This window comes from Camelus ferus, chromosome 1 (assembly GCF_009834535.1).
Source record: "Camelus ferus isolate YT-003-E chromosome 1, BCGSAC_Cfer_1.0, whole genome shotgun sequence".
In the NCBI taxonomy this organism is placed as follows: Eukaryota; Metazoa; Chordata; class Mammalia; order Artiodactyla; family Camelidae; genus Camelus; species Camelus ferus.
This window is the reverse complement of record NC_045696.1, coordinates 93,143,861-93,155,710: the sequence shown is the minus strand read 5'-3', so window position 1 is coordinate 93,155,710 and position 11,850 is coordinate 93,143,861. Positions and strand designations below refer to the sequence as shown.

Sequence of the window (11,850 nt, the reverse complement as noted above, 5' to 3'; positions counted from 1 at the left end):
TGTATCTAAAAATATCTTCACTACACAAGTTTCTTGGTGTAATTTCCTCTTGTTTGGTGTAGTTTCTTTACTTCAGTTTGACCAAAATGTTATTTTTATTTAAAATACTAATTATCCACATGAAATCAGCATACTCTTGTTTTTTCATAGAGGCTTTTTACTTTATTTTATATTTTAGGTAGGTAATACAGTCCTCTGGTTCATAAAACAAAACAGTATAAAAAGGATTACAGTGAAAAGTCTCCTGCTCCATTATTAGAATTAATGTTACAAACTATAGTCAGATACTTCTCTTTCAAATAAAACTATTAGCCACAGGGGGATTGCAAAGCAAACAAAAGGGTCTCATGCCCACCCATTCCCGAATCCAACTTGCTTCCTTCATCCTCAACCATTTTATTAGTTTCGAATTTATTCCAAAGATTTTTAATTCAAATATAAGATGATGGGGGTGTGCACTCTTTTTTTTCTCCCTTTCCTACACAAAAGTTAGACAACACATGCTGCTCTGGACTGTGCTTTCTTTGTGGGACCACAGATTGGAGGCTCTCCATTTCCGTGAATGGCATCCACATGTTTACAGTGGCAGAGCATTCCATTGTTTGAATGTACATGAGATGTTTAACTATCCTCCCTTGTTGGATGCTTGGACTGTTGAAACAAACAAATGGTGGGACCGAACTCACACCCACATCATCCTGCACAAGGGAAAAAATTATTTGACTGGGCTGAAAGAATCATAGGCACATCTTTGTCAAGTGGTCTGAACTGCCTTCCAACCTGCCTGTAGGATAAATACCCAGTAGTGGGCATGCCAAGTGAAAGGGTAAATGCAGTTGTAATTTTGATTTTTAGTGTCAAATTACTCTCCACAGGAGTAGGACTAATTTACGTTCCCACTAGCAACATAGAAATGTGCCTGAAGACAAACTTAGATTTTTACCAATCCAACTTGGTGAGAAATGGTATCTTAATAGAGTTTTAAATTGCATTTCTTTTGAGGAATTTTGAACATCTAAGTGTTAGGGACCATTTATATTTCTCTTTTTTTTTTTTATATTTCTGCTCCTATGCCTTGCTTGTTTTTTAAATGATGTATACTCTTTCATATAAAAGAGCTTTCTCTATATTAGAGATAGTTGTTTTTATTTGTAAGATGACCTGAAGAGTTTTTTCCTAGTTTGTTTTTGAATATTTGGTGATTTTTTTTTTTTTTTTTTTTTTTTTTTTTTTGCTATTAAGAATTTTTGGTTTTCACTTAATCTTTCAGGGAGTCTGAAATTTGAATCATAGACCTTCCCTATTCAAATCTTATAAAGTTTTAATCATGTTCTTTAAGTAATTGCATGGTTTTCTTTTTTTACATTTAAACATTTGGTTCATTTGAAATTTATACCAGTTTACAGTGTGAGTAGAGATCCAGCTTTTTTCCCCGTTATTTACCCAATTGTATCAATAGTAGTGACTAAAAGTTCATATTTTTAATGTCCTTAAATATGAATTTTTAAAGTCTGGCTAAATGCAGTAAAGTTTTGCTATTTTCTAAGCTAAAATTCATCAAGAAAAGGGTCTAGGAAAGTACCTACTGGCTTGTTGTACACAATCCACTTGAAGATGGCAGCGAAAAATTTAAACTTGCTCTTGAGAATCTGTCTTTAAATAAATAGTAAAATTATGAAAATGGATGTAGATCATTTTGTAGGGAAAATGTTAAGTTATGTTAGGAGTATTGCTGTGGCTTTTTATAATTTTACTCTTAGGGATTTAAAGCAAAGGTTACACATTTTCATTATAAGTGAGTGACCAACCTAAAATGGATTTGATACAATCTGATTCAGTGCCATTTCCAGGCCCCACCCCTAATCTACCAAATCAAAATATCCAGAGCCAGGATCGGGGAATCTGTTTTCAGAAGTTCTCAGATGACTGTAATGCAGACCAGCCTGCAAAAGTCAGTGAACTCCTATCTAGGAAACTCTGCTTTCCAGACTGAAAAAGAAAGGGCAGATGCTAAATTTAGGACGTCAGAGCCGGAAAGAATGTGAGGGCATGATTGGTCCCCACCCATTGTCTTTATTCTAATTAAAGGATACAAGAGTGCCTCGGGTCCCTTCAGAAGTCTCAGCAATCCACAGGTGCCTTCAGAAGCTCAGTTTCAGGGTCATCACACCAACAATCAAGAATTCTTGTCTTTCCACAAATGATCTGTCTGGCTTTAGTTTGAATCACTTTCTTTTTGGTACGTCCTACCCCAGGAAGAGAGAAAGGAATAAATAGTCCTTGAGCTTTGAGGGTACGCCAAGCACTTCACATGCCTTAACCTTTTCCCTTGCTCTCCCACAAACCTTGTGAAGCGGATACCGTGGTCTCATTTATAATTAAGAAAACTGAGGCTTGTAGAGATTACACAACACGAGTCCCAGGGCCCTCAGTAAGTGCTAGATAAGTGTTCAGGACCTGTTTGGTCAAATCTTTCTATAGAGAAGAAAATGATTGATCAGCATCTCTCCGTATGACTCTTCAGATGACACCATGATCATTTGAAGATGAAGTAATCAAGCAACTTTAAGCCTTTGTATTGTAATTCACATTCTCTTAAATACTGTTTGGACCTGAAAAGCCTATTTTTTAAAAGCACGTCTCCTACCTTATCACTCTCCATCTCTTCACCTACTTGGTGTTTTCCCAGCGCCCACCTCAGTATCTGACAGTATATGCTCTAATCTACACTCATGCCGCCTGCCTCTGCCGCCAGAATGAACGTTTCTCCAGCGCAGACTCTTGGTCTGTCCCCTTCTCACTGTATCCCCAAGGCTCAGAACACAGGAAGTGTTCTGTCAGTATTTGCTGAAGGAGAAACTGCAAGTGAATTCTTCACTTGTACCAATTTGTTTTCTTTACAACTGCTCAGGTTTGAGATTTTGTTTTGTTTTCAGATCCTGGGCGCATAGCTGGACGTCTGGCTTAATAGCTGCTTTGGTAACCTGCTAACTAGAGTATCTCCTTCCCCTGCTCCTTGGGAGGATGAAGAAAGAAAGGAAGCAGAGCTTTGAAAATTACTGTAACACCTCAGCCTTCTTCTCTGGGCTCATGGGTGTCCCTCTGTTTTTACTTTTTTCTTTTCTGTATCTCTCTCCTTTCTCTCCGTTACACACAGTCTGGAACACTGCCATTCACTGAGGACTCCCAATCTGCCAGGGAGTGTAATTTGTGTTTCATAAGGCACCTCATTAAATCATTCCCCAAACTCAGTGAAATGCCTTACCCCCCTTCCTTACATAGGAAAACTGATGTTTGGAGAGACTAAGTCACCTGTCCGAGGAGCTGGAGCTGGGATCCGAATCCAGATTTGCATCCATTTAAATCCCAAGCTTTCTTCACACCATCTTCAGTGTGTAAGAGAAACCCAGTCGGCTATCACGTCTCTATGGGCTCTAATGCCACTGTTCTCCAGAGACCTGTCACTGACTGATCTGCTTCAGGAAAAAAAGGAAGGGAAACATCACATTTCTTTACTTTCCTAAATCATATTAAATATGGTTCATTCCATTACCCACTAAGGTCTGTGGGAAATGTAACCTCAGTCATTCTGTGGGATGTATCAGTTAGGAAAAGCCTTCATTTTTACATAACTGAGATTTAAAGCAACTAAAAGAAACAATGGTTACTCTATCAAGTGACAAGTCTGGAAGTAAGGAGTCCAGACGTGGAATCTCTACTGTCTTCTAATTCTCAGGACCCTTGCATTTTTCTGCTCTGCCATTTTTAGTGCACAACTTTCATTCACAAAATTATCTCATGGCCCTAGGAGACGGCTGGAGCTCCATTAGTGACACCTAAATTCCAGACAAACAGGAAGGAGAAAAGGTGAGGGGTCATCTTGTTAAGAATTTTTCTCCAACCTGTCTAATTCCTCCTCCCACTGTACCAAGTGTGGCCATGGAAACCTTTTCCGAGGCTCCCACTGACTGGCCTTGGCGCTCAGTTTCCTAATAACCACACAGCATTCTTTAGTATGAGATTCGGTTACTTCTAGGATATGTTGAAGAAAAACGCATCTCTGAGATAGAACGTGATGCAAGTCTCAGCCACCATGTTACCCACCACCAAGCCCTTATTCCCGATCTCAGGCGGTCTACCTGTTTCAGTTATCTTTTGCAGCATAACAAGTAACCCCTAAACTCAACAGCTTGAAATACCATCAGATATCTGCTCATGATTCTTCAGTTTGGGCAGCTTGGTGGGAAAGCCTCACCTTCCTTCCACATAGTGTTAACTGGGAACGTTCGTGCAGTTGCTTTCACTTGGGGGCACTAATGGAGCTAGAAAGTCCAAGATGGTCTTCTCTGTCCCTCCAGGGCCTCCTTGTAGCCTCTTATCACTCAGTGGTCTAGTCCATGCATCTTCCGTGGTGGCTGGATCCAAAGAGGGGACATTCCAAGAAGGAGCAAAGAGAAGCTGACAGTCCTGTAAGGAGCTGGGCCTGGAGCTGAAAGGCATGCCTTCCTCCATGTTCTATTGATCAAAAGAAGCCGTAAGGCCAGCCCCAAATTAAGGGAAGGAACCTCAGCCTCTTGAAGGAATGTGGCCAGTGTAATCCACCAGTCTATGGCCTCTCTCTGAAGTGAGACCACTCTTCCTTTCTTTAAACTTTCCATATACTGCATCCTCTCAGGACAAGCCCATGATAATTTCTTGATAGACCTAACCTTTCAAAACAAAGCTGTCAAAAAGCTACTAACACAATCCACCTGCCTCCTTCTATGTAAGGGAGCCAATAAAAGCAGGTTTCTTATGAAAGAGAATTGTTCTTTTCTTTCCTTTTAGAAATGAAAAAAACAGTGGGAAAGTGTCAAATTTATTATTTCATATTGCTTATCCAGTTATGGTCACATTCGTTTTTAAAAATATAATTAGCCTCTATTCTCTGTAGTTTGGTAGAGTATAGACACAAGAAAACAAGACCTAATGATGTTTATAAAGGTTTATTTTGGCAGCTTTAGCCTCATTTGTATTCAAACATAGTTATCAAACCCCTTAAAAAAAGGCAGAAAAATTATTGAGTTGGCTCCCACATCCTTCCTCTTCTCATTACTTAAGGAAAAAAAAATATGGGGAGTCATTAGTGTAGAAAATCAGCTCAAAGTAGCTCAAGCAAAAAGAGAACTTACTGGTTCCTAAGCCTGGAAATCAGGGTGGGTCTGATCTGAAGTGTAACTGGATACAGGTGCTCAAATGTTATGATCACGGCCCTTTTTTTTTTTTTTGCCACATTCTGGGCTACAATTCTCAGTCTCTTGGCTGCATTCCCTCCTGCTGCCCACGAACCTCCTCCCTGTAACTACAAAGATAGTTGCCAGCAGCCCCAACATAATTTTCTTCAAGGTTAGTCACTCCCAAGGTTAATACTCCTCCCATCCTAACGATAATCCCAGGGAAGACCTGCGTGTTCCTGTTCAGCTCACACGTCCACCTGTGGATGGATTACTTCCCCAAGGGTGGTGTGGGTATAGAAAAACGACCCGGCCCCCAGAGAGAGTCACATTCTAATCTCTTTAACCTGTGAATATGTTGCTTTACCTGGCCAAAGGGCCTTTGCAGAAGTAATTAAGGTAAGGGTCTTGAGCTGGGGAGCGTATCCGGGATTGCACAGGTGGGCCCAATGATATAATCACCAGGACCCTTATAAGAGGAAGGCAGGCAGCCTGGGAGTCAGAGTGAAGATGGCGTGGTGAGGGGAGCAGGGGTCGGGGCGACGTGCTTTGAAAGTGGAGGGAGCCACGAGCCCAGGAATATGAGTGGTCTATAAAAGCTGAAATAAGCCAAGGAAACAGTCTCCTCTAGAGCCTCCAGATGAAACCAGACCAGCCGACACCTATTTTGGACTCTGGCCTCTAAAACTGTAAGAGAGTAAATTTTTTTATATATTTTTAAAAATTTTAAGCCTCCAAGTGTGTGGTAATTTGTTACAGCAGGGATAGACACTAATGCAAACGGGTTTCCTGATCTGGCTCGGTTAGTATTTTTGACCTGTGGTCCCGAAAGGGGGTGGGAGATGCCAGGAGGTGACGGGGTGGGAGTACATGGCTGCTGGTATAACCAAGACCACATCAGATCAGAGAATTTCCCCAAAAGGCAAAGTCCTCTGTTACAAGAGACAGTGGATAGAAAAGAAGGCTTAATAAATAAACTAACAAGCAAACAACAACTCCATAAACAACAGCTACCAGAATCCAGTACTACCAGGAGGAAAATGCTAAGAGGTGGGCAGAAGGAAAGAACGAAGCGAGGCAAAGGCCTGGAGGACTTACAGCTGAGCCTGGGTAATCATGTCTCATGGAAGTAACAGCCAGTGTTTTCCCGCTCTAGGTCCTGAAAGTCAGAGAATTAGGAAGAATAAAGCTCACGTCTTAGGCTCAGTAATACCAAAGCTCTAATCCTCCACTGAGAGCTGACACTCTAATCTTAGTTTCCAACGGGAAAGTGAGAGAGCTGGTGCTTCAGAAACTGAACGTGATCGCTGAGAACCTGGGAGCCTCACAGGGACCCTCTGCAAGGAAAAGGTTCCTTGAGTATTAGTTTCATTATTTAAAATTTAGATTAACATAACACTAATACTTTAAAATTCTTATGAGTTATATTCTATTCTCAAATATTTAAGTTAATTGATGCTCCAGGAAGGTTTACCATTTTCAACCTGGCTTCAAATACTCTGATTACAGTGACTTATGTGGCATGTGTAGCCCAGCTATGGGATGACCAGGTCCCTATCAGGCCTCCAGCTCTAAGACAGTCACCATAGCTCTGCTGTCCCCATTGTCTGCCACCTGAGACCTGAGCTAGAAGGATGGCGTTGTCAGCAATAGTGAGAACTGAACTGTGGTGATGAAGAGGTTGCAGCCAAGTCCCCTTCAGAAAACACTTCACAGCTACACAAAGGAAGAGCTGAAGTGTTTTGTTTTGTTTTCCAGCTGAAGCATAGTTGACTTACAACATTGTGTTAGTTTCAGGTGCACAGCAAAGTGAATCAGTTTCATATACATATATATATTTATATACATACACACACACACACAGACACACATATAAATTCTTTCAGGTTCTTTTTCATTATAGTTTATTAAATGATATTAAGTATAATTCTCTGTGCTATATAGTATGTTCTTGTTGTTTATCTTTTTTATATATCGTGTGTATCTGCTAATCCCAAACTCCTAATTTACCACTCTTCCCTTCCCCTTTGGTAACCATAACTTTATTTTCTATGTGAGTTTATTTATGTTTTGAAAATAAGTCATTTGTGTCTTTTTTAGATTCCACATATAAATGATTATATATGATAGTTCTCTTTTTCTGACTTAGTAGTATGATCATTTCTAGGTCTATCCACGTTGCTACAAGTGGCACCATTTCATTGTATGGCTGAGTAATATTCCTCTGTGTGTGTGTGTGTGTATGTATATATATAACACAACTTCTTTATTCAGTCATCTGTGATGGACATTTAAGTTGCTTCCATGTCTCAACTATTGTAAATAGCGCTGTTATGAACATTGGGATGCATGTATCTTTGCGAATTAGAATTTTCTCCAGATATACAGCCAGGAGTGGGATTGCTGGATCATATGGTGATTCTGTTTTCAGTTTTTCAAGGAAACTCCATACTGTTCTTCATAGTGGCTGCACCAATTTACATTCCTACCAACAGTGTAGGAAGGTTCCCGTTTCTTCACACCCTCTCTAGCATTTACCGGTTTATGGACTTCTTAATGATCATTCTGAGTGGTGTGAGGTGATACCTTTTTGTAGTTTTGACTTGCATTTCTCTGATAATTATCGATGTTGAGCATCTTTTCATGTGCCTGTTGGTTATCTGTGTGTCTTCTTTGGAGAATGCCATTTTTTTTAAGTTGGGTTGTTTGTTTTTAATATTGAGCTATACGAACTGTTGGTATATTTTGGAAATTAAGCCCTTGCTGTTTGTATCATTTGCAAATATTTTCTCCCAGTTCTTGTGTTGTCTTTTTGTTTATAGTTTCCTTTGCTGTGCAAAAGCTTATTCAGTTTGATTAGGTCCCATTTGTTTATTTTTGCTTTTATTTCTTTTACTTTTGGAGACTGACCTAAGAAAGTATTGCTACAATTGATGTCAGAATGTTTTGCCTATGTTCTCTTCTATGAGGTTTATTGTATCTTGTCTTATGTTTAAGTCTTTAAGCCACTTTGAGTTTATTTTTGTGTTTGGTGTGAGAGAGTATTATAACTTCACTGATTTACATGCAGCTGTCCAGCTTTCCCAGCACCACTTGCTGAAGAGACTGTCTTTTCTCCACTGTATATTCTTGCCTTCTTTTTCAAAGATTAATGGACAGTAGGTGTATGAGTTTATTTCTGGGCTCTTTATTCTGTTCCACTGGTGTGTTTTTATGCCGATATGACACTGTTTAGATTACTATAGTTTTACAGAATTGTTGAAGTCTGGGAGGGTTATGCCTCCAGATTTATTGTTTTTCCTGAAGTTTGCTTTGGCAATTCTGGGTCTTTTGTGGTTCCGTATAAATTTTAGGATTATTTGTTTTAATTCTGTGAAAAATTTCATAGATAATTTAATAGGGATCACATTTAAACCTGCAGATTACTTTGGATAGAGTGGCCATTTTAACAATACTAATTCTTCCAATCCAAGAGCATGAGCTATCTTTCCATTTCTTTGAATCATCTTCAATTTTATCAGTGTTTTATAGTTCTCAGCATATGTCTTTCACCTCCTTGGTCAGGTTTATTCCTAAATTTTTGGGGGGGGGTGCAATTTTAAGGGGATTTTTTTTTAATGTTCCCATTCTGATATTTCATTGTTAGTGTAAAGAAATGCGACAGATTTCTGTATGTTAAGCTTGAAACCTGCTACCTTGCTGAATCTGTTTATCAGTTCCAGCAGTTTTTGTGTGGTGTCTTTAGGGTTTTCTGTATATAGAATTGTGTCATCTGCATAAAATGATGGATTTAACTCTTCCCTTCCAGTTTGGATCCCTTTTATTTCTTTTTCTTTTCTGATTGCTGTGATTAGAACTTCCAATACTACGTTGAATAGAAGCGGTGAGAGTGGGCATCCTTGTCTTGTTCCATATTTTAGCGGGAAGCTTTCCTTTTCACTGTTGAGTACTGTGTTGGCTGTGGGTTTGTCATAAATAGCTTTTATGTTAAGATATGTTCCCTTTATACCCACTGGTAAAAGTTCTTATCATGGATGTTGAATTTTATCAAATGATTTTTCTGCACCTATTTGGATGATCATGTAGTTTTTGTTCTTTTGTTGATGTGTTGTATCATATTGATTTATGTTGAACCATCCTTGTGATCCTGGGGTGAATCTGACTTGATTGCAGCATATGATCTTTTCTATATGTTGTTGGATTTGCTTTGCACTCAGTTTGCTAATATTTTGTTAAAAATTTTTACATCTATATTCATCAAAGATACTGACTTGTAATATTCTTTTTTGGGAGTGTCTTTGTCTGGTTTTGGTACCAGGGTGGTGGTGGTTTCATAGAATGAGTTTGGAAGTGTTCCCTCCTCTTCTGGAAGAGTTTGAGAAGAATCAGTATAAGTTCCTTGTAAGTTCAGTGAAGCCATCTAGTACTGGACATTTGTTTGCAGGGAGTTTTTTTTTTTTTTAATTATTACAGATTTTTAAAAAATTATTACAGATTCTATTTCACTTCTAGTGATTGGTCTGGTCATCTATTTCTTTTTGATTCAGTTTTGGTGGGCTGTATGTTTCCAGAAACTTGTCCGTTTCTTCTAGGTTGTCCAGTTTGTTGCATATAATTGTTCATAGTGTTCTCTTAGGGTTTTTTATGTTTCTGTGGTATTGGGTGTTATTTCTCCTTTCGTTTCTTATTTTGTTTGAATCTTTTTTCTTGGTGAGCCCAGCCAGAGGTGTGTATCCATTCAACCAGTCTGTGTTTTTAGGTTGGTGCATTTAGTCTGTTGACATTTAAGGTAACTATCTATCTATCTATATCTGTATCTATATATAAATATAGATACTCTTATTGCCATTGTGTTAATTGTTTTGGACTTGTTTTTGTAGGTCTTTTCCCCCCATTTTAAAAAATATAAGTTTACAATGTGTCAATTTCTGATATATGCCCCAATACTTTGGTCATATAGGAACATACATATATTCGTTTTCATATTCTTTTTAACAATAAGTTGCTACAAGATATTGAATATAGTTCCCTTTGCTATACAGTACAAGCTTGTTGTTTATCTATTTTATATATTGTAGTTAGTATCTGTAAATCTCAAATTTTCAATTTATCCCTTCCCACCCTCTTCCCCTGTTAACCAAAAGTTTGTTTTCTATGTGAGTCTGTTTCTGTTTGTAAATAAGTTTGTTTGTCTCTCTCTGTTTTTTTTTTAGATTCTACACATAAGTGATATCATATGGTATTCTTTCTCTTTCTGGCTTACTTCACTTAGAATGACAATTCTCCAGGTCCACCCATGGTGCTGCAAATGGCATAATTTTATTATTCTTTATGGTTGAGTAGTAGTCCATTGTATAAATATACCACTTCTTTATCCAGTCATGTCAATGGACATTTAGATTGTTTCCATGTCTTGGCTGTTGTAAATAGTGCTGCTGTGAACATTGGGGTGCACGTATCTTTTTTAATTAGAGTTCCCTCCAGATATATACCCAGAAGTGGGACTGCTGGATCATATGGTAGGTCTATTTTTAGTTTTTTGAGGAATTTCCAGTTTTCCATAATGGCTGTACCAAACTTCATTTCTACCAGCATTGTAGGAGGGTTTTGTTTTCTCCACAGCCTCTCCAGCATTTGTCATTTGTGGACATTTGAATGATGGCCATTCTGACTGGTGCTAGGTGATACCTCATTGTAGTGTTGATTTGCATTTCTCTGATACTTAGTGATCTTGAGCATTTTTTCATGTGCCTATCGGCCATTTGTATGTCTTCACTGGAGAATTGCTTGTTTAAGTCTCCTGCCCATTTTTGGATTGGGTTTCTTTTTTTTTTGTTGTTATTAAGTTGTATGAGCTGTTTATATATTCTGGAAATTAAGCCCTTGTCGTTCTCGTCTTTTGTAAATATTTTCTCCTATTCCATAGGTTGTCTTTTTGTTTTGCTTATGGTTTGCTTTGCTGTGCAAAAGATTGTAAGTTTAATTAGGCCTCATTTGTTTACTGTTGCTTTTATTTCTATTGCTTGGGTAGATTGCCCGAGGAGAATATTGCTGAGATTTATGTCAGATAATGTTTTGCCTATGTTTTCTTCTAAGAGGTTTTTAGTGTCTTGTCTTATATTTAAGTCTTTATCCATTTTGAATTTATTTTTGTGTATGGTGTGAGGGGGTGTCCTAGCTTCACTGATTTACATGCAGCTGTCTAGTTTTCCCAACACCATTTGCTGAAGAGACTGTCTTTAATCCATTATATGTTCTTGCCTCCTTTGTTAAAGATTAATTGACCAAAAGTTTGTGGATTTATTTCTGGGCTCTCTATTCTGTTCCATTGATCCATATGTCTGTTTTTATACCAATACTAGGCTGTTTTGATTACTTTAGCTCTGTAATATTGTCTGATGTCTGGGAGGGTATTCCTCCAGCTTCACTCTTTTCCTTCAGTAATGCTTTGGCAATTCTGGGTCTTTTGTGAGTCCATGTAAATTTTAGGATTATTTGTTCTAATTCTGTGGAAAATGTCCTGGGTAATTTGATATGGATCCCATTAAATCTATAGATTGCTTTGGGTAGTGTGGCCCCCATTTTTTTTAATTGAAGTATAGTCAGTTTACAATGTGTCAATTTCTTGTGTACAGCA

The 11,850-nt window shown here is 38.3% G+C and overlaps 1 long non-coding RNA gene across 1 annotated transcript; it reads right to left on the bottom strand.

Moving 5' to 3' along the window:
• Positions 1–1,044: 1,044 nt before the first annotated feature.
• LOC116665680 lies at positions 1,045–3,457 on the bottom strand. Its single transcript, XR_004322315.1, has 2 exons — positions 3,313–3,457; positions 1,045–2,246 (listed from the first exon to the last, which is right to left on the bottom strand). It is a non-coding gene; the product is annotated as an uncharacterized LOC116665680 (long non-coding RNA).
• Between the last annotated feature and the right edge of the window lie 8,393 nt (positions 3,458–11,850).